Consider the following 26,948-nt stretch of genomic DNA (forward strand, 5'->3'; position numbering starts at 1 on the left):
TATTAACACTTTATTACTTAATTTTGCCATATGTTATATATTTTCTTGTTATTATACAGTAAGTATAATATAAAAGTAACTATTCCTTGTTATTTATATATTTTTTTATTAAGATGCGGTGCTGTAAGGGGCTGGTGCAAGTGGACAGAGTTATTGGAGGTGTCGGAAAAGTGAGGTGGAAATGGGCATCAGCGGGACTGCTCATTTTATTTGTACTGGCTTATTTTTCATGGCAGCCCTGTACAGTATGTACACAGAGAAACAAGGAACTTGTGGAGGTAGACCTGGATATTAGTTGTGTTTAAGCCCCACCAACAACTCGGATGCAAGTGCATTGATTGAGTAAATACTGTTTGCATGAGGAGGATGGTTTACTAGAACAATCTGCTGCTGAGAAGAGCCGGTGGTTGTTCTCCTTCAAGACCTTGAAAAGTGGTAAAATTGAGAGTGATAAACCACCAAGCAACAAGCTCATAAATGTCAATTTTCAGTCTATGACATGGCAGTTAGGAGCTGATTGGCTGGTGGTTTTTCAGTCTCTATTTCATCACTGTTCAGGCTTAGTAAATCGTGTCCTGAATGTGAAGCATTCTTGCCTACTCTTGTGGAAAGGTGAGATTTAGTGGCAGGAAGGAGGTGGTCACTGGGTTTCACCCAGTGTTTCATGGGCGTGCCCATAAAAACGGTGGGCGTGCCCATAGAAACATTGGGTGAATCCCGGCAAACGTAGGTGTGGTCCCGCCTGCTTGGGCCAGGCGTATGACATTACATGAAGTCAGAGCCCGCCACAAATTCGTCGGGAAGCATCCTTTAGAAACATAAGTACAGGCTTACTTTTCATTATGAACAGATAAAAAAATAATTTGATGGTAAGTATTCATTGAATAATTTCTCCTCTGTGCAGACGCATGCCATCGGATGTGCCTCCACATCCGCATGAATTGTAGCACAAGGATTCGGGCAGCGGGGAGGGCATGCGCTCTGAGGGGCCTCATTTACAGTACCTGCTCATTTACCTGCTGGTAGCAATCTGTAGCAATTAAGTGGTGAAGAAAATGTTAAACATACCATAATATATAAATACACAAACATAATAGAACCAGTACTGCACGTCACAAGCTCACATTCTCCCACCACATGGTAAGGTACCTGTCTCTTCTTCCTGGTAGCTACTTTCTGGTCCTATGCACATTGAGAACTCAGATCCCCACCCACAACAAACTTGGTAGAAGAAGCTGCTGCCACTGGTCATGTGCAACAGTTCCGCTGTGCAACAGTTCAGCTCTAGTAATCGTATTATATAACATTGCTAGTATATTCAAGCCACTTGCCAAAAGGAAGGGGGTTTCTGGGCAACTTTGCCTATGACAGTGATTCCCAAGCTCAGACCCCAAGTACCCCCAACAGTTCACATTTTCCAGCTCTCCACACAGAATCGCAAGTGAAATAATTAGCTCCATCTGTGGATCTTTTAAAATGTGTCAGTGAATAATGAGTACATCTGTGCATCTGCCAGAAGACCTGGAAAACGTTAATTGTTGGAGGTACTTGAGGACCGAGGATGGGAATCACCGGCCTATGATTATCTTTAGTTGTTTATCCGGCTTTAGTGTGCCATGAGGATGGTATGTAGTCATTTGGTCGACACAGTCTATGTTGACAGTCAAAAGATCGACCACTAGTGGGCGACCATTTGAGTGGTTGACCTAGACACTATTTAGTTAACAACCCAATACCCATTAGGACCTTGGTTGTGAATGCCTTTCTCTAGTGTACAGCATATAGCAGATACATTAGGTCAGGGGTGTCAAACACAAGGCCCGCGGGCCAAATCCTGCCCGCCAGATCTCTTCATGTGGCCCGCGCAGCCGCCGCCAGCCTTCACCTTTTATTCTCGATTTTTTTTTAAAACAAGAAAGCCGCCTCTTCAGCGCATGCGCGGCAGCCTACAAGCCAGAGAACGTCTGCCCTCTAGCGCAGTGCCGCCGGTCGTCAACCCCTCCTCCGCTCCCACCTGCTGTATAGGAGCCAGAAAGAGGAAAGAGCAGGTCCGTCGTGGTGAATGGTGCTGCTGCTGCTGTGCGCTCCAGGTCACTTACTGCTGAGTGTGCACTGCACAGTGACCGGGAGCACGCTGCCCCCCACTCCTGGATAGATAGTGCGAGGAGCGCTACCCACAGGAGGGAGGGGGAAATGCGCCTGTGTGAGAGCGCAGCTGTGTCCTTGGTGGTGGAGCAGCTCAGACTGGAGTGGACGCATCAGAGCGGGTAAGTGTCAAACTCTCTGCCTATGTGTGTGTGTGTGCACTGGCACATTGCAGCCCATCATTAATTGCTGTGTCCCATGATAATAAGCAGGACATATGCCCTAAGACTGAGTGCTGCCCCCCTGTGCAGGCAGCGTGTGCCCTAATGCACTGCAGTTCACAGCAATAGCAGGAGGGAAATGCTACTGCTGAGTTACAGTGGTATTTATTTGGGACATACTTGTATGAAGGACACTATTATGATAATAAAGAGTGGACACATAGTCCTACAGATACAACCGGCCCTTTGAGGGTGACCAAACTGCTGATGCGGCCAACGATGAATTTGAGTTTGACACCCCTGTGAATCGGGTGCTATGTAAAAACCGGACCCGGACTAAACCCAGGACCGCCGGACCGGACATCAAAATGGTGTGTCCCATCCGGGGGGTGTGTTGTCAGGGGGGATCCCTGTGATAGCTATCACCAGGGACATGGGGAAGGGGAGATTACAGCCTCCCTGTGTGGTCCGGCCCATCTTGTTTTTGCTACATGCCCGGACCATACAGGGAGGCTTTATTCTCTCCCTCCTCCTCTCCCTGGTGACAGGTGTCACAGGCAGCCCCCCGGACAGGACACCCCCCGGACCAGACGCTACAAGCTCCGGACTGCAGATTTTGATGTCCAGTCCGGCGGCCCGGGGGTCTTGTCCTGGTCCGGTTTTTACCCATACCCGGTGAATCGAGCTCTATATAAAGATTACAGAAGGAAAACTATATTACAATTCCTATTATGTGCCGCATAAGTGTTTTATTTATCATTTCTGATTTTCCGTAAAATGCGAGCCTCTTCAGTTTTACCAATTATAGGTTGGAACAGAACAAATAAACAGATTCCGCGTGCCTGGCACCTCCTCCATCGATTCTTTTAAAAAAGCCACTAAAATCCCCCGAGAGTGAATCACAAAGAACTGTCAGTCCATAGGCTTTCTGTCCAAGGTCTCTTCCTCCTAGAGATGATGAAAAACAAGTGTTTTAACAATAACAAACATCTGTTAATTACTGTATGTGGCAGAGTCAATATTCTGTAACATCAGAGAGAGAGAGAGAGAACAAATAAGATCTTTCCCCCGCTCCTTCTCTTTTACATGCACACACACGCCCTCTCTTGCTAGAGATATTTAAATATATCGTACTCATGCAATTGTATATCACTGGCCTATATGTGCATGATAATACATCAATCTTTGCCCGCTGCTATGTGTAGCTTCCTCGCCGGCATTCCTCTCTATATTTCTTCTCCATCCAATCCTCCATGTATATATATATTTATATCCTTTCTCTTTGCCTTCCTCCATACATATATATTTTTTCACCTTCGCTGCTGCTGTTTTTTCACTTGCCGTCTTGTGGGACTACTTGACTGTTTTATTAGTTTTTTACAACCAGGTAAGAAATGAAAAAGTGAAAAGAAAATACAGAGTCCAAAGCTGTCTTATTTTGTCACAGGATCCTCTCGTCCTTATAACTCCTGATATATTTCTGCTCACTGATGTTGGTGCGTATTACCTGTGACCCGTCTCATCTGTGCAATGCCATCGCAACCCCCTCCCCCCCCCCTTCCTCTCTCTACTCCAAGTCATTCACCTCTCCTTTACTTTCTCTCTTTGTTAGGGCTGGGAATTGAAAATACATTACAAGAATCTTTTGAGGATTTTGCTCAGCTTTAATTTTAATGAAAATGTGGTTCAGAGCAGGGGAAACAAAATTGTTTTATCATCAGTCTCTCTGAATGATTGCCGAAAGGAGGCTTCGCCACTGGACGCATCCTGAACGGCTGGTGTGCTAAATCCCTAGGCTTGGGGTGTGTGAATCAGCAAAGAGGACAAAAATTAGCCTTTGCGAATTGCTAGGCTAGAATGGTTTATAGCGTCTTTGGTTTTAGATCCCTGCACATCTCTTCTGTTAATGACACTAATGAATCAGTGAGGAAACTGCCACCGCCTGTATTAGGTGTGTGTCTCCATGGCTGATTGTCTTATGACTTTGATTATTTTCCAGGCCTGTGTGTGAGGCCTTGGTGGCATGCAGCAGGTTACATACATCAAAGTCTCCCAAATGGGTAACCAGCCACTGTTTCTGTTCTGTAAAAATAGATTTTTTTTTTTAAATATTGAAACCAATGGAATTTTCTGGCGTGAGGTGGGGGTCTTCTTTGTCCTCTGTTATGAACAGGCAGATACAGTATATGGATGATTTCATTTGACTGTGGTTCTAAAATTGCAGACTTGTTTTTATATGAATATATACCAGTGACACATACTAGAGAGAGTATTAGGAGAGAGGAGGAGCCATTTAATTAATAGAGATGAGCAGATTTTCCGAATTGTTCCACTGAATATTCATCTCATTCCACGATTGGCTGTGCATTTGCCATATTTCTCAGACGAGATTTGCCCTTAAGTGTTTCATGCAGAATTCTTCCGATCGTTTTTATTTCTCCCAGACATTGTTATACACTATAAAAGGCACACTAACTACTGCAGGAGTAGCCAGCTGATTTATATATAAAGAGACACAAACAGGCACAGAATGAATGTAAAGGACATAAAGAATGGTAATGAAATTAGGATGAATAGGATGAAAAAAAAGTGGGTAAGAAGAGAGAAGATAGGAAAAAAAAGACCTGGTTTGAAATTGGAAGAAAAAAGACATAAAATAAATAAATGTGTGAGAAAAATTGGGCATTACAGAGCCAACACACGGGACTTCTCCTCTCTAAAACTAACCCTACAGTGACTATAGAGTGTCCAGGAGATAAAAAGAGAGCATGAATCCCAAGTGAGAGGTCGGGGAACCCACTCAAAAGGAAAGGTGGTGTTGATTAACCTCTGGATTAGCCTCTGGAATCACATTTAGGGGCCCAAACGCCCATGTCCAGACAGAAAGTCTGTAATTCTAGACCCACAATGCGAATGCCTTCAGCGGGCATTCACACGTGCAGGGGAGGGTGGAGAGCAGGCTGGGGCATGGGAACGGCCAGGATTTTATGGGAATGCGGGTAGGCCGCTGCCTAGTCAGGCCATCTCCAGCCCATATTAAAGTCAGTTCAGAGTCTGGGCAGGATGCTCTATACCAGAAATGCGGTTAAAAACCCCATTATCTGGGTTTTACTGAATTTCTGGATTCTCTAACCCCCCTCCACAGTGTTAGCCCTGCGGAGGGAATCACCAGCAAAGGCTGGCGATTACGTGCTGAAGCCTATGGGCTTCTTACCACAGTGCTCCCAGGGCGGCAACATAAATCATGGGGCCCAATACAATGATATCTGTGAGGCCCCCCTCCCCATCAAGCATAGTAGTGGTGTGGAGCAGGGAGGGAGTAATAGTGAGGAGTAGGGAGGAAGGGTGGGAGGGATAGTGCGGAATGGGAGCCGCGCACCCCCCCACCCGAGCCGTCAGGGGCAGTGTGCCATCGGCATAATCCCCCCTCCCCCCAGCCGGCAAATCAGTGTGCGTCCACCCCCCCCCCCCGCCTGAGCTGACAGAGGCAGCGTGCGGTCAGAATCCCCCCACCAGAAGGCAAAGCAGGGGTGCAATCTGCGCACCCCCCCCCCCCCCTGTGCTGCTATTTAAAATTAAATAGCAGCACGTTTCCCGGAAACAGCGGGGAGCCGGGAGCGGGCGGGGTAGCAGGCAGAGCAGCGTGCAGGGGACGGCACGGCAACCTATTATCTTCCGGCGCCCGGAGTATGTGCTCCGCCCTCGCTATGCCCCTGCTCAGACTGTCTTTTATCTGTGAGCGGGAACAAAAATATCCAATGGTTTTTCACCCATACAGCCGCATCCCTCATGCGGCGACGGGATTGGGGGGAATTCGGACAGCGGGCAGCATTTTCCTGCTCCCTAGGAAGTGAAATGATGCTGCTTAGAAAGCAGGTATGAATTAGGCTCTATTAATACTCTATTAATGTCTTATGTATGTATTTGTTATGACTACTGTTAAAAACACTATTGCTATGTTTTTTTCTGCAAAAGGTTTCTAAGTGGTTTATTTGTCCAACTCTTATTCCTGTTTTGTATCACACTGAAACGGAGGCATCTGTGTAATGTTTTATGTGTGACTATAAGGTTATCTCCTTCTACCACTGCCACATAGTGCGTGCTATATTGGAACAGTGCATTTTTATTTTCTAGCCTCTTATCCATTCCCCGCATTCAATTTTCCCAAAAAGACGTCATGGATCCAACTAGCTGCCAGATCCCAGAGACCCAAATTAGTAAAAATGAAAAATAGCTCTGACAGCAATTAGTCAAAACCCACTGAAGGCTGTGACACCATTAACATTGGGAATAAGAGACCTGGAAAATAGAAGCACATACCGGTGTGTTCGCTTCTGTAAAATATCTATTTTTTTCTATTACAGAGAAAAAGATGACTGACAGCAGCTTCCAATTAGTGGGAATCAGTCCAAGTGAGGGAGAGCTGACAAAACTATATTAGCATGAATGCCATATGGCGGTGGAGAAGGTGCATTATTACAATAAAGAACTCTGGACATGAGAGTGACCTGCTCATTTTTAGCCCTTTCAAAAAGCTGTGTAGGCGCCAGATCATTTACAACTTGGATAGCATCGTTCTTCCGAAACCAACCAAAGCCAGAATGTCTTATCTGGCGATGGCTGATTAGAAGGTACAAGAAGAATAGTGAGGATGTCAGGAAAGGTAGAACGGTAAAGACCAGAGGAGATGAAGAGAGCTCGAGAGATGTAACCATCTGCTCCGGCTCCAAGGTGATCCGATTCATTCTGATTTCTGCTTTGAGTGTGATGTTGCTGATGAGTCTGAAATCTGAGCATAAGGTGATAAATAGGGAACGCTTGCAAATATTCATGTTTGCCATAATGATTTTCTTCCCATGTTGTGTTGTCAAAAAATAGTTCCCCCAGGAAGTTACTCATTTTTGTTAGCTAAATGATTACTGGAGTAGTTAATTGTGTATGATCCCTGGCACGATCACATGATATTGGGTGAACAGGCTGCTGATAAACGGCTTATAGCAATCCAGCATCGGTCGGAATGGAGAGGTCATATCTTTTGTGCTGTTTATAATTTGTCAACCAGGCGGCCATGAGTGTGTATGGGGTCATATGGGACTCCTAGGTGGCTCACATGGAGTCAAGCTGGAGACAATGTACTCAGCTGATTGGGAGCAAAGGAGTTGTGCTGTGTAAATCTCCATCTCCAGACCATTTAAAAGATGTTTGGTGAGATTTAAAAGAATGAGAGATTCAGAAAGTGAGAGATTCAGTAAGAAATCTCCAGTTTTTTTAAAGCTGCAATCATTTACACTGCAAAATCAAACTGGTACTGCAGTGTAAATGATTGCCGCTTTAAAAAAACTGGAGATTTCTTACTGAATCTCTCACTTTCTGAATCTCTCATCCTATTAAATCTCACCCTTTATTTCTTATTCTTGGAGATTTTTTTCACTATTTAATACATATGAATCAATTGTGGCCTCACGGGCAAAGGCCTTTACAAAGGACCTTTCCTCTCCTCATCGGTGGTTTCATTGGTGGAATTGGTCTATACATAAACAGACTGTGACATGCAGTGATTGCCCCAGATGAAGTCTGCAATAGGATTAAACGCGTATGGTTTTATTTTGGAATTAATATAACATTTGAAAGTGTCAAGTTCGAAGAACTTCAAAATAAGCTGTATTTTAACCGCAATTTCCATTTGTTGTATTAAAAATGTTTGTATTTTAAAGACCTTTTTATTGGTGATACCAATTATATATTTTTGCAACCTTTATCTTGGGTGAAAGAAGGTGGTGAGCAAACACAACCTTAAGAACGCACTCTATCATAGTGATAGATGACACTAGTATTGAATTAACACAATATATATATTTCTTATATAGTATATTTGCCCATTGCCTCTGAATCTGCCCACACACAGTCACAGAGTGACAGAGACCACAAGCTTTCTGCCAAAGGCCATTCTTCAGGAGGCTCCCACTCCACCTTACATACTCCTGCTGCCCCACAAAGCCATCTAAATCCCCCACAATCCCCCTACACGTACAGAACTGCCATGACTGTCTCTATATATAGTGTTTGTAAGGCCCGGCACTCTCCTCTCCTGTTCACTGGCCCCAGTGCCCTTCTGGGATGTAGTTTACAATGCAGAATGAAGATGGCACTCAAAGGGTCTGTCAAAAATGTGTTGTATTCAAAATAACATGGACCAATGTTTCGGAGCTGGCACGTCCCTTTGTCAAGGTGTGTACAGTGGGTGAATCTTATTCACCTACACACCTTGACATAGGGGCGTGCCAGTCCCGTATCTTTAGTCCATGTTATTTTGAACACAACAAGTTTTTGAAAGATGCTTTGAGTGCCATCTTCATTCTGCATATGTATATATATATATATATATATATATATATATATATATATATATATACATACAGGGTGGGATCCAGGGGAGGTAGTAGGAATATATGTGTGCCTTCAGTGTGAATGCTCCTAGAAGAGTTGTGTGGCCTCACAACAACAAGTGGCATGGCATCACTTGATATGCCATCCTCATGAGCCACAGAATAGTTGGAAATATTAACAATAGAAAAAAATTGTGATAATGATAAGATCAGTGTAAGGAATATCTCCCAAATGTGTCCTGATTGTGGCAGGTCAGTCCCACTGTCCCACCCGCAGGTTGCTGTGTACTGTGTGCGGGGAGGGGGGGGGCACGGACAGTTGGAAGAGCCAGTGATCATCATTGCTGCTCTGCGAAGCAGTCGGTGGCCCAGACGTGGTTGGTTAGTACTAGTTTATCTCCCTCCACTTTTTTACTCTTCAAGGTTTAAAACACCCGCCCCTATGTGTAAAACATTATTTTCGCCTATGAATACTACTGTACTAGTGGGAGTAAGATGTTAGATCATGCAATATATCATTTAACTGGTATATGTGTAAAGCATTCCAATCATTTTACATATAATTCAGTTAAATAATAGATGATAGTTTCTCCAGTGCTGAAGAAATGACTAGCTGTACTTTAATTAAATGATACTATTCTTTTATCTCCATAGTCCCCAGCCTTCTATTATAACATTTCAGCACCTTTTTATGGCAAAGTTTTAAAATGGGTCATTAAGGAATAAAATATTGTTATACCTGCTAAGACTTCCGAACATGTAATGAAACCAGCCATACAAACTGAGATGTCTGGTAACAGCGCTGATTACAGTAGGCAATGCTGTAGGCCAACTGGAGAAACAAGCTGAATCGCTCGCTTTTTCAGTTCATTTATTTTTTAAGTCTTTTTATACCAATTGCCTGCTGAATTCAATGTGAGACGTTCCCATGAATTTAGTAATAATGCATCTTCATATTTTTAAATAAAATTGAAGGCAATATGCAGGTATGATTGATATGTTGTAAGCTAGTCATAAACTGGAACTCTTTGGGCCCTTTTCACCCAATTCTGATGGATCAGGACGAAATCGGAAAGTGCCCAAATCGTCTGGGCCTAACCTCCGATATCTGGGCAAGTGCACAGTGCCGCCTTTAGCATACAATGTACCGCATGCGACCCTCAGACCATTAATTGCTCACATTGGAAGCTGTACTCTAACGTTGCATACACGCTGTACAATTTTTTTGACCAATTTTTTGAAAGACACTGATGACCAATTTCCCTTGAACCCAGTGTCCTGGACGAAGGATGTTGATGAAAGATGTTGACGAAAGACGAATGATCTAGCTACAATCTATAGGGTTTTCTTTAAAGATATCCAAATTGAGCTGCATGCACAGTTGATGAACAACCTTGATGAACAGCTGGCGTGTATTGGCATAGTCATTCGTCGTATACACACTGAAAGATATTTTGACCAATATCGTTCAGAAGGGCCAAAATGAATGAAATTGGTCAAAACAATTGTACAGTGTGTATGCACCATAACACAGATTCTTCATCTAGTATGGGGTTGGTATAAGTTTTGATGGTGCGTTCTAAAGATGTACCGACCGGTATTTCAGTGCCTATAGATGCTTAAAGTATACATCTTATTCCTTGCATATTCGGACACTCAGTTCTTCACCCGTCAAGAGCTTGTAGCAGTATTGGCATACATTTGCCCACACTGTTCACCGGCAAAAGACACGGACATGGACGCAATAGCATAGGACTCATAATGAGCCCTTTTGTGCCATTCTTTCCTTCATATTATTTTATACACATTACAGAATAAACACTTTCCTGGCAGCTGATTAAAGTCACCTTGGCTGTAAAGTGGCAAGGAGTGATGCAGGTCACTCAAGGCAGGCTTCCATCAGAAATGTGTCCCCCGGTGTTCAGCAGCAGACACCTACAATTTGTGGCCAGATTATAGCAGACTACCACTTCCTCGATATGGTGGTTATTGTAAAGCACAAAAACTGAAAAAGCTTAGTCACTATTGGACCACAAGGAAGATTTTGTTATCATTCTAATCCTGTCAGTAAGTCATCACAATTGAAATCATGAATGTTGATATAATGAATGTCAACATTCTTATGTGGACAATGATTTTCAACAAAATATACCATACTATCATATCTCTTACATAATTGTCATCTGTTATTTGTCTGTCTGTCCAGTATGCATTCGGACACTGTTGGACCGATTTGGACAAAACCAATGCAAGGTGGCTTGATTTGGTCCAGATTAGGTTCACGGCCACTAAAACCCTAATCCTCCTGACCACTTGGGGGTCCCGGGGGCCCAAAAGGGGTACGCCCACTACACAAAGTGGGTAAGAGAAGCATGATATGGCAAAATTGCATAACATAAAGGGGTAGAGGTTTTGGAAAAAAATGTGGCCAGATCCAGGAGCCGACCACAGAGAGGTGTATGCTGGGTACACCATGGGCATGGGCAGCATGTTCAGGGCCTTCCGCTAAATGGATTTGGATGAGAACTTCAGATGACACTACGCAGCCACCTCCTGGGTCTGTTGGAAGAGCTGTCAAGCTTAAAACAAGAGAACGAATAAGTTCTAGTAATTCTAAAAGCACATCCAAACCCGAGCAATGCCAGTACCACAGCTAGTTCTAATATAATACAGCTGAGTGGAGCCTGACATTCACTTACCGGGTCCAGTGCTGTTGGTGTCTCAGTGCTGCAGGATCGTGGTTATGGGTGGGCGGCTGTGGGTGCTCGCTGCAGTGAGATATTCAGTCCACCATCAATTGACAGGTGGTCCCAGCTTCCATAGGGGTGCACACACCACTCCCTGCCTTTATGACTGGGTCTCTGAGCACTGACAAATGCGGATACAGGCTAGTACACCATTCTCCAGCATCTAGTCCTTTTGGTGATTTATGTTACCTGATTCCTAGTTCTCCTGTGTTCCAGTCCATGACTATTCTAGTTGAATCGGTCGGATGCGTATTTTTGGACAGGAACCGAGTGTTCTTAGTGTTCTTAGCCCCGCCTTCCATACGGATCGCTCACACCGTCCGTATGCGGTAAGACGCCGACCGAACAGACCGCGAGTGGATTTTTCATGTGAACACCTCCTCCATCTGTGGGAACCTCCCCCATCATTCGATGGTTGCCGACCATTGAATGCTGGACCGAGTGGTCAGGCAGCACCGAGTGCTCCAGACCACTTGGGCATTTCTACGTGCAAACGCAGGGATATGGGGGGGGGGGGGGGGGGGGGGATCAGCTGGCATCCGGCTATGTCATATGTCTGCCCCCCACACGTGCGTCACGGCCGGATTACCATACGTACGGCCAGCTTTTTTTATGGGAACGCCCATGAAACGCAGGGCATACGCATATGGTAATTAGCCCAAACAGCCCTTCACGCCCCTCTCCACCCCCTGTTCGGATTGTTCACATGGGCAGATACGCCTGTTTTGATTAAAGCTTAAACAAAATCCCCATACTTTTATTTGTTAGACACACATTAGGGTGGCCAATCCCAGGATGGGAATCGGAGGGATCCCGGGATTTCTCGCCAAAATGTCCGGGATTTAAATTCCAGGATTGGAGTATCCAATCCCAGGATTTCGGGATTAGACTGGGCAGTCTAATGCCGGGCAGCATCTGAGCACTTGCCGGGCTGTTCCCGACCCCAGCGTGCGGCCTGCGCAGCTTGGTTAGGTCATAGGTCACACTGCGCAGGCCGCATGAAGCTACCGGAGCCCTCCCACATCCCGCTCCAGGCTACACTTTAGAAGTTCAGCCACCCGACACCTCACCGCCTGGCGCAACACCCACCCACTGCCTCCACCTGACCCACCCACTGCCTCCACCTGTTCCCCCAAAGTAAGTTAATGGTCGTTTTTCTTGAGAATCCCGGGATTGAGCATTTTTCAATCCCGATTCCCGGGATTTAAAAAAAATGCCCCGGGATTGGCATCCCTAATACACACAGAATTGCAGTGTCGGTAACATATTGTTTTTCTATTTAATAAATTGCCCCACTTTCCTTACTTACAGTAGGTGCAAGTTTCAGGTGCTGTCATCACATTCAGTAAATAAAAACAAATACAATACACTGCTGCAGTGGCGTAAATTCGTCCCAGTTGCCCGGAGGCAAGATAAATATTGGTGCCCCCCCCCCGCGCACAAACACACACTGCACCTTACATACAGTAAATATATATGTATGTTATGTATATTATGTTTAAAAATAAAGAAACTGTGACTTCTATCATCCTGCTGGGAGGGGGAGTCAGCCACAGCAGTAATATCAATGGCTTTCAATTTACTGATTCAAACCTGCAGGGGAGGATAGGTGCCCCCTTGGGAGCAGGAGCCCGGCGGCAGATGACTCCATTGCCTCCCAGAGTTCTGCCTCTGCACTGCTGCTACCGTACTATAGGTGTCCCAGTCCTGCCTGAAACCCTGTCCTTGATGTAGATATTATATATATATATTGTTGTGAATAGTTTGTGTTGCCTGGTTGCATTATGCAGTAGGCAATGTCAGGCAACACACACACACAAAGTGACACAACATCCAGCAGTATATGAATGTTTACCATCTCCGTGATGATCAGCTTTCCCTGCGAGGGGCCTCCTGGCAGAGATGTAACTATACCCACGTGAGGTTGAAGGAATATTGCCTCATTGAATCTGTTTGACGATTTGACACCAACCTGTCCGGCATTAGCTGGGAGGAAGAAATAAAAGACTGGTAGTAAGAGGCCACTCCGAGGCTTCGTGAGACTAATTCCGCTTGGGATTTGCTGATCACAGCAGCAGGAAACAAGACCTATGGGCAAAGTAATAGGTACATGCTGCAGTGACCATCAATCCATGACAACAGGCCCTGGCCATCTAAGTCAGATCTACAAACATCATTCTCCTGCTGTAATAATAATGGTTTCTCATTAACTCCATTGGAACCAAAGAGAAAAAAAAATAGGAAAAAATGAAATGTGTTACATGCTCTAAGCAGTGAATTAATTATCCCTACCAGGTGCACAGATAGCAGAAGATCCACCGGGGAGAGGAGAAAGAGTTCAGTACGTTGAAGGTTCACGGAAGCTTGACCTGTGATTTGTAAGATCTACAAAGTAATTTAATTCTTGCTGAAGATCAACTTCTCTGTAAACTGCCATGTTCCTGTATATAATCCATTCCCTAGTACAGTACCTTTAACTCTTTATATGTTTGAATGCATTACTACAGGTAGCTGGTGTGCAAAATAATTTTCGTCTTGTTTTTTTGCTGCCTAAAAACAAATGTGTTTCTGCTTGGTGTATAAGAAAGGTTCCAGAGGGCATGACAGTGCCGTGTGTAATGTCATCCTGCCCAGACCCTGCTTCAAACTGCCACATTTCACAGAAAAATATTATTTTATCACGCACGCATACTGTACTGTAGTTGGCACTGACGATGATCAGTTATGAGTGCTGAAATAAATATATTTGCACAAATTTGCCCTCATTCGGATTCACAATTCATGCCTGATAAATATTCAAGTGCTTTTGTGGACTGGAAACAACAGGAAACACCAAATTTGCTTCTGTTTGTCCACATATGTTATGATTGGAAGCCACCAGCACTGGTTTGCCTGTTACGTTGTCCATTAATAATATGAATTGATCCTAGCCCATCAACCCAAGGCACCCCTGCAAGTGTCCTGAGGCACCCCAGGCAGAGCCGGATTTGTAACTAGGCCCGTGAGGCACGGGCCTAGGGGCGGCACCTATCATGGGCGGCATGCTGCCTGTCACCATGGCAGATCAGGCAGAAGCAAGTGACAGGCAGTGGTGGAGGGGAAGCAGAGCACAGTACCGTAAATAATAGTGCTAATGCACTAGCGCCGTTACTTGGGGCAGCCGGGGGAGTCTGCGCGGCTGTCTCCTGGATTGTCAGCACTGCTGCAGGGACCGGAGACGCAGGACCTGTCAGACAGCAGAGGCGGGCCATGCCGGCGCCAGCTAGAGAGCAGCGGTTTTTTTTTAAACACTGATGCGGCGGGTCCAGGGCTTAAGTGAGCTGGCAGACAAGTAGAGGCAGTGCGGTTGTCTGCCAGCAGTACCAGGGGACAGTCTTCCCCTCTCCTCAACCAGGAGCAGCGGTAGTATCACGAGACAGTGCCCCCCCCCCCCCTCTCCTCGACCAGGAACAGTTGCGGTAAAGGAGGAGAGCGGACGGACAGTACCCCTCTGAAAAGCAGAAGAGGAGCCGGTGACCATCAGTAGAACAACCTTCAGAGTGGCAGCAGCAGGACCTGAGAGGGAGAAGGAGCAACAGCACAGATAAGGTGAGAGTGCATGGCCAGGTGCAGGTGACCCAGGCTTCCTCACTGACAATGAGGGGTCCTGTGTTTGCATCTCAACTCCCTCCCTACCACCATGCTTGTCTCTACCCACTACCTTCCACCATGCGTCTCTACCCATTCCGTGCCACCCTGCATCACGGTACCACCTCCTTGCGTCTCAATACCCCCTCCAGCAGATTGATATGCAATGTGAATTGCACAGTTGGATCTGCAAGAATATGTAAAAATGGGGGGGGGGGGGGGGGGGGGGGGCGGCCAATGATTTTGTGCCTAGGGGCGGCCTGAGCCCTAAATTCGGCCCTGACCCCAGGGTGCCTAGGCACACAGTTTGGGAACCAGTGGTCTAAGTGATAAAATCATACCAATTATCGGTGATGAATTCATTGGGGTGTATTCAATGCCGGGGGCGAGCGGTGACAGCGAGCAGGGCTGTCTGTTGCTCACCTGGTCAGTATTCAACTGACACCCCCCCCCCCCCCACGCATGCATACGCTGATGTAATACTAGAAAAACACATTCCTCTATTACCATCTGTGTAATTCCTCAGGTACACGCACAGTATGTATACAGCGATATGATCTGACACTAACACCAGTGACAGAAATTGTCAACCTAAAAGGTAGATATTGCCGCATTTATACAGCTTCATAATCAGGAAAGAAAACTCTTTCATGTCTTTACCATGGATGTGGGCTCCGGAGACTCACAGCCCAGTGGTCTGGTCTGAATTAGGCCATATGTTACAGGCTGTTTTGAAAAATGACAGGCGCTGATTGGTTGGTGCTTTATCACTCTCCATTTTATCACTTTTCAAGGCTTAGTACATCCCCTTAGTACTTGCCCATTACCTCGTTAGCTGCTATATTGCATGCAGAGAATCATGTCATCAGCCTCACCACTGCGTCGGCCAGTGGCGTAACTATAGCGACGCAGGCCCCACGGCGGTGGGGAGGTGCCGGGGGGTCTGCGGGCGCTATTGTTATTCCCCCAGCTCCCCCCTCCTTATGGGTGCAGCGGGGAGCGAGCAGGGGGGTCCGTGCAGCGTGGGGGTACCTGCGGTCAGGGAGATCCTGGAGGTCCCTGCGGTGCTGAGTATGACGTTTAAAGGTCCCTGCAGTGACCTGGAAATAACGCACTATCCACCGTGCGGCGGTGTGGGAAGCACTTCTGACTTTGAAAACACTGGGCGCATGCTGATTGGCTGAGTCTCAGCCAATCAGCGTGTGCCCAGTGTTTTCAAAGTCAGAAGTGCTTCCCGCGCCACCGGGCGGCAGATAGCTTGTCATTTCCAAGTCATTGCAGGGACCCCGGCAACATGATACTCAGCACCGCGGGGACCTCTCCCTCAACGCAGGTAGCCCCCTGCTAGCTCCCGGGGGGGGGGGGGGGTGTCTTGTCTTTTAACCGGAGAGAGCGTCAAAATTGTTTTTGTTACGCCACTGGCGTCACCCAGACTGAAGAACCATAGGTTAACCCTAGGAGTTGATGTTCCTCAATAGTGACTTGAGATGGCTCCGCTGGGTGTCTGTCTTCTTTCTTGGATGGCAGCTTCTCCTGTGATGATTGGTGGTAACATAAACTAGAAAATCATAGCTGTGTATGCATTTGCATGCCAACCTGATTTATACTCTATGTGCAAATGCCCTGAAGCCATCCAGTGTCCCCCATGTAGCCACACGAGGAGATGAAGTTCAGTTGTGCACAGCCCATATTGGCCACAGATCCATAGAGATGTATACCGTATGTCTGAATTGGACAACATGCGCAGGGTGGAACATATGAGATACCGCTGCTTCAGGCCTTTTGTGGTTATAGAAAAAAAGCCCTTTACTGGATTGCATTTCATTGGGGAATGGTTTTGTGGTGTTTTAACCCTTTGCCAATGAATTTGTCAAAATTGGTGTGAAACTTGCCAAGCAAACATCATCATAACGACCGGCAATGTTTACCTTATATAGGAAATACAGTGGCGTAACTAGGCATAGGCAGCCCCAGCGGTCGCGGGGGGGAGCCGGCGCCACTGGGGCGCAGGAGGGTCACGGCTCTCTCGGAGCCGAAGGCTGTCCTGTGCAAGCTGCTGGGAGAAAGCTAAGGATGTACTGCTGAGCTGCCTGTAGGTGGCGCTGCAGCGCAGAGATCCTCGGCACTCAGGAAGCTCTTCTCTATGTGTCTACAACGCATGGGGCTGCCTGAGACACGAAGATTAACCTGCCTGGAATGGACAACTGACAGGTCTGTGTCCCTTGTTGTGGGTGCCAGCTGGAGGGGCATGGGCAGGGGGTGAAGAATGTGGGCACCATTAATGTATGCTGGTGGCCCAGTGAGCACTATGTTGTACTGGTAGCTGCAGTGGGAAGGGGGAGGGCTGGGTATGTGGAAACTGGGTGCCCTCCATTGCTTGTGGGGGTTATTTGTTTTAGTATTGGTGTTTGTAAGTATGCTGTGTGTATGTATAATGTATGTATACTTTGTTTAAATGCTATGTGTGAGTGTGTGTGTGTGTTTTTGTCCTTTGTGTATACTATGTGTGTCTATAGCTTGTGTATATTTATAAATATGCTTTGTGTGTGTGTATGTATGGTATCTGTGCCTGTATGCCATGTGTGTGTATGTCCTTTGTGTCTATGGTATGTGTGCGTGTATGTCCTGTGTGTGTGTGTGTGTTTATGTGTATGGTATGTGCGCGTGTATGTCTTGTGTGTCTGTATGGTATGTGTGCTTGTATGTCTTGTGTGTGTGTGTGTGTGTGTGTGTGTGTGTATGGTATGTGTGCGTGTATATCCTGTGTGTGTATATGGTATGTGTGCGTGTATGTCCTGTGTGTCTGTATGGTATGTGTGCTTGTATGTCTTGTGTGTGTGTGTGTGTGTATATGGTATGTGTGCGTGTATATCCTGTGTGTCTGCATGGTATGTGTGCTTGAATGTCCTGTGTGTGTCTATGGTATGTGTGCGTGTATGTCCTGTGTGTCTGTATGGTATCTGTGCGTGTATGTCCTGTGTGTCTGTATGGTATGTGTGCTTGAATGTCCTGTGTGTGTCTATGGTATGTGTGCATGTATGTCCTGTGTGTCTGTACGGTATGTGTGCGATAACTGTATGTGTGCATGCATGTCCTGTGTGTATGTATGTATGTGCGTGTATGTGATGCATGTCTGTATGGTATATGTGCATGTAAGTCCTGTGTGTCTGTATGGTATGTGTGCGTGTATATCCTGTATGTATTAGAAACATTTCTGGGTAACGCAGGATCTCTCGACAATAAAATATGTGTATACACACACACACATATATATACCTCAAGGCCCCCCTGTCAGCTCTGAAGGGGGTATCTTATTTGTGGATTGGCACTCACACTAAAGGTCCATACACACTGGGCATTTTTGCCCAGTGTGTATGGATAGCGATGTGTTAAGGTGTCCATACACTGTCTGCAATGTCTCGCAGCAGTGTACGGACACCCGATAGCCTGCGAGGACCTTCCCGGCGGCAGGGACGCATGCGATTCGTTGTGATGGATTGCATGCGTCCCTGTTTCCCACCCGCCTCACCACCAGGAGAAACGGGTGGTCGGACGGCCTACCGGTCTGACCACCTGGTCGGGTCAGATGCGCATGGGAGCGCGCATCGGACCCGACGGCATGTCAGGGAGGGACGACTTGGGCCGATTGGTCGCAATCGCCTTAAGGGTCATTATGGTGTGTGGTATAATATGTAATAGACATTACAGTGTTTTGCATATTGTCTAATAAGCATCGCCACACACCTTTTTGAAATGGGCACACTATAGGTTCTTCATAAATTCTTTGTGTTTTTCTTTAATTTGGGGGGGGGGGGGGGGTGTTTTTATTGAGAGCCGAATAGCTGAGAAACTGTCCTGTTTCTTTTACCAAAAAATGGAAGGAAGGAGGGGGGGCGCCAGAATTTTTTTGGCAGGGGGGAGCAAAATTTCTAGTTACGCCACTGAGGAAATATAATACATTTTTACACATTTGTTATTTGAATTGATATTAAAAAACAGTGGACACTACAGGTGGGTGGCAGGGAGGGATCACGCCTGCATCAGGGCTGCAGTATCTGCCTCTCTCCCCAGCTCCGCACACAGCACTGAGCAGCATGTCCTGAGCAGAAGAGAGAGGCTGTGCTGCGGCAGCCTTTCATTTCTGCCGACTGCCCGGCTCCCTGCAACAGTGGAGGGGGAGTGGGCCCTGGACCCTCCAGCAGACCTGGACCCAGGTAAAAAGTACTGGCTCCCCCCCTCAATGCCACTGCACCCACCTACAGCTGGTCACACCAGAGGCGGATTTTAACCTCATGGTGCCCAAGGCAAGATACCGGTTTGAGGCCCTCCTCAAACAATCCATAGCACTATAATCTTGCTGCTGATTGAAGGCGCCATAGATAAAGTACCTTGGAGCATGCAGGGTTTACCTATAAAGGCTCAGCTGCATGAACATCGGCATTGAGTACAAATCTGAATCAGGCTCTAGGTCTTATGGAAGTAGCTTACTACCTGTGTCACATGTAAAGTAAACTGATTTCCCACATACCCACATACATGGCTGCCTAGTGGGCAATCAGGAGCCGAGAAAGTCGGCTCCTGATTGGCCGCTGGGCGGCCAATAGAATAATTCGGAGGAGAGGCGCAGAAGATGAATGTTCTCTGCGTCTCTCCTCAGTCCGAGCGGGGTGATGCGCGACTTGGACTGAGGCGGAGAGAACAAGACGGGATCTTCGCCAGAGGACCTGGTGAGTAGGATTTCCTTCCACAGGTCACCATATGGATTTCTTCGGATCCTGGACCCCGGACTCTTCAGCCCTGGAGCCCCGGAACCAAGATCCCGGACTCTGCAGCCACGGACCCAGGAACCAAGGCACCGGACCCTGGACCATGGAGCCCCAGACCCCGGGACCTACCGACTGGCTCAATATAGGTAAGTATCAGTATGTATGGGCTTTGGCTGTATTAAAGTTTTATTTTTCACGTGTCAGTGTGTATTTGTCTGTTTTTCATACTGTGGAACTACAAGTAGCAGCGGGCCCTTTAATGCCCTTCATGCTGGGACTTGTGGTTCTCCACGTCCCAGCTTGTGGGGGAGGCTTGCTGGGACTCATAGTTCCACAGTATTAAACAATAGTTTATTCTTTTTTTTACACTGTAATCAGCTGGATGCCCACCGCCCAGGGGCACCGAGGAGAGCACCAGGCTTCAGCCTGGTCAGGTAAGTCCTGGAGGGGGGGGGGGGGGCTTTATTGGGGGGGTCCCCACTCCCCCAGGGCCCCTGGCCAGGCTGACTGGTCAGTAGGGATGAATGTTTTGGCCGCGGGACCTTATATAATAAGTGTCCCCCGGCTTTGACATTACCCTGCTGGCTGGTTTGCAGGACCGGCGCTACCTGCTCAGCAGATCCTGCAAAGCAGGGAGGCGCCAGGCTGTGAAGGCGCTGCTCTCCCTGCTCTGGGACTCTGCTGTGAGCAGGTAAATCAGTGCTGCCGGATGCTGCTGATGTGTGTAAGGCAGGCAGCGGCACCTGCAGCAGAGCGGAGGAGGACTTACATGATGAAACTGAGACCAGACCAGCAGCAGCAGCACTGGAAGTCTCTTCATCTCCTAAACTCACTGCGGTGCCGAGCTCCTCCCCCCTGATGACAGAATTAGGGTCAGAAGAACAGCCTGTGCCAAGCTGTGATTGGAGGAGCTCGGCACATGCTGGTTAGAGGAGCTCCTGATTGGAGGGCTGGGTCACGTGCTCCCCCGACCCTTGGAATACTGAGGATAATCAGATAACAGAAGAATGGCCCCATCTGTGAGTTACAGTATACATCCATCTAGCACCCATGTCTCTGTAGCTACTGTTCCTTCCTCTCCCCTCTCTTACAGTCATTCTCTCACTCTCCTGCATGTTTTATATTTATTCTCTATATTCTGTGCCCAGTTTCTGCCCCCCTCTTTGCCCAACTTCTGCCCTCCTCTACCCAGAATCTGCCCAGCATATGTGTCCCCTCCTCTGCCCAGCATCTGTCCCCCTTCTGTGCCCAGCATCTGCCCTCATCCTCTCTCTGCCCAGCATCTGCCCTCCTCCTCTCTACCCTGTATCTGTCCCCCACTCTCTCTACCCAGTATCTGCTCCTGTCTCTTTACACAGAATCTGCCCCCCTTCTACCCAGCATCTGAACCCCCCTTTTTCTGCACATTTGTCCCCCCTCTCCGTCTCTCTGCACAGAATTTGTCACCCTACTTTTTGTACATGTATTTCTCCCCCTCTCTCGGCCCAGCACCTGCCCCCTCCCCCTCTGCCCAGCAGCATCTGTAAGGGTGCCCACCACTACCCAGAAGTGTGGATTCCTGTAGCGCAGGGTACCTACCCCTGGACAATGAGCATGTAATCCCCCTGGGCAATGAGAATGTAACCCCCTAGACAATGAGCATTTAATCCCCCCCACCCCCGGATAACAACCATGTAAACCCCCTAGGTGATAAACATGTAATCCCCCATGGCAATGAGCAAGTAATCCCCCTTGGCAACGAGCATGTAATCCCCCTTGGCAATGAGCATGTAATCCTCCTTGGCAACGAGCACATAATACCACATGGAAAGTAGCAAGAAATCCCTGGCATTGAGCAAGAAATCCCTGGCAACGAGCATGTAACCCCTTTCAGTGTGCATGTAACTCCTGTTAATGAGCATGTAGGTAAGTGGCAAGTGACACTTATGTTGAGTAATATGTAATATGCATTACAGTGTACAGTGGTATAATGTGTAAAAAGCATAACGATGTGTAGCATAATGTGTAATGGCCATTACGTGGTGTGTGGCGTAATGGGAATTACGATGTGTGACATAATGTGTAATGAGAATTACACATTATTGTACAATGTGCAATAAACATTACATTGGGTGGCATAATTTGTAATGGGCATTATGGTGTGTGGCATAATGCATAAGGGACATTACAGTGCAAAAATTGTGATGCCCGCCTACAGTGCGCTTTGTCCCTATTATGTGTGTGTGGGCACCAATTCCTTTTCTGGCACAGGGCAATAAAATATCAAGTTATGGCACTGCTGCTACTGGGCACATTATGTGTATGACGCAATACTACTATGGGCATTATACTGTACACCCTTTTATTTCAGCATGCGCTGTCTCTTTGCAAAGTATAGGAGGGCGCAAATGTATAGTTTGCAGGGGGGCGCTGAACACCCTAGCATCGGCCCTGCTGGTTTGGTCTGGGGCTGGTTCTTAAAATACGGGGGACCCCTATTCATTTTGTCCCCCGTATTTTGGGAACCAGCCCCGGACCTGGAGCCTGCTGGGGCTGGTTTAAAAAAACCGAGGAGGCCCTATTTGTCGGGTTTCCTGATTTTTTATTACCAGCCCGGCTCTTTCAGCTGTGGGGGGGGGGGAACCCACGCCATTTTTTTAAATTTATTTATTTTTTATTATTATTATTTTGACACTGAAGGCTGCAAATACAACAGGAAAATTAAGTGTATTTTCCTGCCGTATTTGCCTGGCCATTCGCGGCCGTATTTTTAATACGGCCGCTTAGTAAATCAGGAATCACCATTCTTTTGAATGGTGATTTCTGTCGTATTCTATCGATGGTGTATCCATTTGTATTTGTAAATACAAATACGAATGTCCCATCAATATGAATACGAAAATTCATATTTTTGGCATAGTAAATGCCAAAAATACGAATACGCCCCCCAAAAATTTGTATTTTCGTATGAAAATACAATTTTTTTCCACAAATTTTTCTTAGTAAATTTCCCCCGTTACCTCAAACCATATTTGATCCTTATTTTTTTGTAAGGATATCAATATGCCTATCCCAAGCATGTTTACATTGTACTGCTGTATTTGCCGCTACCTCCTCTGATGGGAGGCTATTCCACTTATCCACTACTCTTTCTGTGAAGTAATTCTTCCTCAAATTTCCCCCCTTCCATTAATCTAGGACTGTGACAGTGGTCATTGCTGACATCACAGACCCTCCTCTTAAATACCTGGGCACGGCTGCATTTTTCAGGAACACCTGGAATATGGCAGGTTTCCACACCCCAAACACCAGTTTCCTGTCAGTCACATGGCCAGATGCACTAAGCTTCAAAAGTGATAAAATGGAGAGTGATGAACAGCCAGCCAATCAGCTCCTACCTGACATGTCACAGACTGTGTTTGAAAAATGTCAGGCAGGTGCTGATTGGTTGTTTGGTTATCACTCTCCATTTTATCACTTTTGAAGCTTAGTGCATCTGGCCCAGAGTCTGGACAGTTTGTGTTTATGACCCATGTGCATTTTCTGACGCTAATCACCCTTGCACATGCATTATGCGACATAGGATTAACATCTTCTATCTGACCCCCACGCCAGCCACAAAATAATAATAACTGTAAAATACCATTAATAAAATTATATAACAGAAAGACTCAGACACAGTGATTGCCATTCATTGGTTATTTGTTTATTTATTAGAACTAAATCAATTAGGAAATGTATGGTGCCCATTACCTTCCACCATCTGAGGGTTGTCCCATGTATATACCATATAATCACACAATCATAAGTAACCATAATATAAATAAAGACTCAGAGACATGTATTTGGCAGAATAAAAGGTGGAATTTATTTGAAACACATTAAAAATATTTAAATATGTTTAAACTAAGATTGGTGACAAAGGGGTCTATTGGGGAAGCAATGAGAAGAGTGGAGGGATGAGCCAAAATAGATGTTACCAATAGCAACCAATCACAATTCTCCCCTCTTTTCACTGCTTCATGGATAGCCCCCAAAGCATTAAAATTTAGTAAAATGGATGATCTGCCAAAAAAAAAAAAAAATGTTTAATTGAATGCCAATTAGCTAAATAATGACAAGCTTCAGGGCCAATCAGAAGCAACATAAAGACACATGAGGGGAAATGGGGTTGGGGGAGAGCAAGGATAACACAAGCAAAACTCGGCAAGAGGTGAACCCAAAACCCTGCTGAGGGACTGAAGAATTTGAATTGTTGCCAATTAGCCAAATTTCAATGTGCCAAATTAAGTCCGTCAGTTCAGGTAAAAAAGGTAAAATCCCTCAAGACTTCTGCTGACAACAGCAGCAAGTAGCTAATCCCCGAGTAGGGTAGACAGGGGGAGACAAGACAACAAGGACATGACCAGTTAGAATAGTACTTACGTCCTTGGATTGCACCCCTGGATGTTTGGGGGCAATGATGTTCTTGATTTCCTCTAAAGATGACGCTGGGGAAATCTGCTCAGGTCAAAGCATCGGGCGCGGCACAGGGGGCAGATGCTGTTGACGTCCAGCCACTGTGTCAGGCATGAGACGTGGAAAACATGCCTGCAGGATGTGACCGCCACTTCCTCACAAACCCGAAACTGGGAGATGCAGATGGTGCAGGACTCTACAGCGCCGCCTCCTGTAAAGGTGCATCTCCTGTAGGATGGAAGGCGGGCAAGGATGACTGCTGGTCTCCGTGCTACCAAGGATGGTGCTGCCGCTGCTGGTGCTCCTGAGGACGGTGCCGCTGCTGGTTGGTCTGCTGCAGATGGTACGCCTGAAGATGGTCTGCGGCGTCCAGATCGTAGCCAGGAGGTGTTCGGATATGGCCCAGTTCCAAATAACTGGGCCAGTTCCCTCCGGCTCATTGTTGATGGTAAATTGCACCAAAGGTGCACAAAAAAAAAAGAAAAAAAGAAAAGAAAACACAGATGTTAATGTGCGCTGATCTCTCTGATCACTGATAATACCTGGAGTAAACTCGCTGTAAAAGCTAGATCTCTCTAGGGGGGGTATTTTTTCTTGCGCTCACCTCTGCTCCTGCTCAAGAAATGCCAGTGAGAGGCCAGCACACTGAGGTTTTACACCTGGCCCATGTGGCATGCGGCAGTTGGAAATGGCAGTTGGTCTCTCTGTCCCATGCCTCACATCATCTTCCCACTGATATTACACAGTAAAACATTTGGGAAATCAGTGAAAAGTGACAGATTAGTGCTCAGGGGACACCACACCAAGGGTAGGGTGGTTTTTGGGCATGGGGACCCAGTTTTTTTTAATCTGTCATTGCCTCTGCCATCTCTTCACTGTTGTGACAGCTACCATTCCTTAGGAGCAAAAATATCTATCTATATTTCTACACATATCTATCTATAGATCTATCTATCTATCTATCTATCTATCTATCTATCTATCTATCTATCTATCTATCTATCTATCTGTATATGAATGTATTGATATATATATATATATATATAGCTATATAAATAAAATTAATATTTATATATATATCCATATAGATATATATAAATCTCTGTCTGTCTGTCTGTCTGTCTGTCTGTCTGTCTATCTATCTATCTATCTATCTATCTATCTATATATATATATATATATTTATTAGGGATGACCATCGTTACAATCGATGGTTGCCATCGATGACAATTCTGCAACTGGCCATCGATAGTGCTAAACTATGCAATGGATGACCATCGATATTTTTACATATTGATGGTCATCCATTGTGTTTGATTGATTGGCCTGTGGGCCAATCAAAATATGGGAGGCGGGGCTACGCAGGTGTCGGAGCTATGCTCCGTGTCCTGGCGCTTTGACAAAAAACAGCAAAACACTGTTTTGCTGTTCCATCGATGGAGAGAAACCGTCTGGTTCTCCCCCATCGATGGCAAAAGTATTCAACATCGGCCATGAACCATCAATGATTTTGAATAATCGATGGGCGATGGCCATCCATAATATATATATATATATATATATATATATATATATATATACATATACACTCTGGTCAACGTTTCGACCCGAATCAGGTCCTTTTTCAAGACTTGTTGACAGCCATCCGTTATACATCAAGTGAAAAAATACACCTATAGAAAAATACATATAAAGCAAGAGAAAATGTGTATCAGTCATAGAATGGTATAAAGTGCATATTAGAAAATCCCACATGTCTCAATAAACTACTTTTAGCGGTGTTGCTGGTATTCACATAAATCTATACATCATGCGGAGGGATCCACTTATCCATCTAATACCGCACCTCCCACTTGCTACAGTAAAATTATTATACCATATGCCAAGTATCAAGCAGTCCATAAAACATATCTCAAGGTGTATAAGTCCGGCAACACGACCTGTTGAACGTGTCAACGGTGTGTGCCTCTATCCTGGGCTATGTCCACTATTTATCCCGTCAGAGGGCGTGAATAACGTCCAATTGAGACGCACAGCAGCGTCATCTGGACCGCACATAGACCTACTCATTCCGGTCACGTGAGCGCAACATGCACATCACGTGTCCCGTCTCTGTCACAATGCCCCAAATGCAATTTAGTTAGATGCGTATAACGCATCATCCAGCGTGCGTATTACGTCACCTGGACCGCATACGTTCCCTTTGGACCGCATGTATATCTATATTAGTCCTATGGCGAGACACGTGCTATTATTCAAGATTATTTTTCTAAATGCACACCCCCTAGTGGTTACAACATATATATATATATATATATATATATATATATATATATATATATATATAGTGTTGCTTCAGGTGGCCCTCCTGGATGTCCACACCACGATTTTCGGATATAAACTCAGGTGCCCTCCTAGGAGATGGTCACTGCTGACCACTCAATACAATGCTGGCTTGGGGGCGGCGGCACTCGGATGCAAAAAAATAGACAAGAGGCGGTGTGTGGTCCCACACACCGATTCTTGTCTATTTTTTTGCATCCGAGTGCCACTGCCCCCAAGCCAGCATTTTATATATATATGCATATACATACATCTTTGCAGCCACAGCTTACGCTACGGAACTTACGTATCGTAACTCGCACCACCCTGGGTCCACGCCACCCTCCTGTGTCCACG

General features: G+C 46.1%; 2 long non-coding RNA genes across 2 annotated transcripts in view; one reads left to right on the forward strand and one right to left on the reverse strand.

Moving 5' to 3' along the window:
• Positions 1–2,947: 2,947 nt before the first annotated feature.
• On the reverse strand, positions 2,948–15,484 carry LOC146058736 (uncharacterized). The gene is made up of 3 exons (XR_014469927.1): positions 15,408–15,484; positions 13,295–13,425; positions 2,948–3,254 (listed from the first exon to the last, which is right to left on the reverse strand). It is a non-coding gene; the product is annotated as an uncharacterized LOC146058736 (long non-coding RNA).
• A 1,536-nt stretch (positions 15,485–17,020) lies between these two features.
• LOC146058737 (uncharacterized) overlaps positions 17,021–26,948 on the forward strand; it is a 39,437-nt gene continuing 29,509 nt past the window's right edge. Inside the window, exon 1 of the long non-coding RNA XR_014469928.1 lies at positions 17,021–17,277. This is a non-coding gene — a long non-coding RNA (uncharacterized LOC146058737). The remainder of the gene's footprint in view (positions 17,278–26,948) is intronic.

This window comes from Crinia signifera, chromosome 2 (genome assembly GCF_055691185.1).
Source record: "Crinia signifera chromosome 2, ASM5569118v1, whole genome shotgun sequence".
Taxonomy (NCBI): Eukaryota; Metazoa; Chordata; class Amphibia; order Anura; family Myobatrachidae; genus Crinia; species Crinia signifera.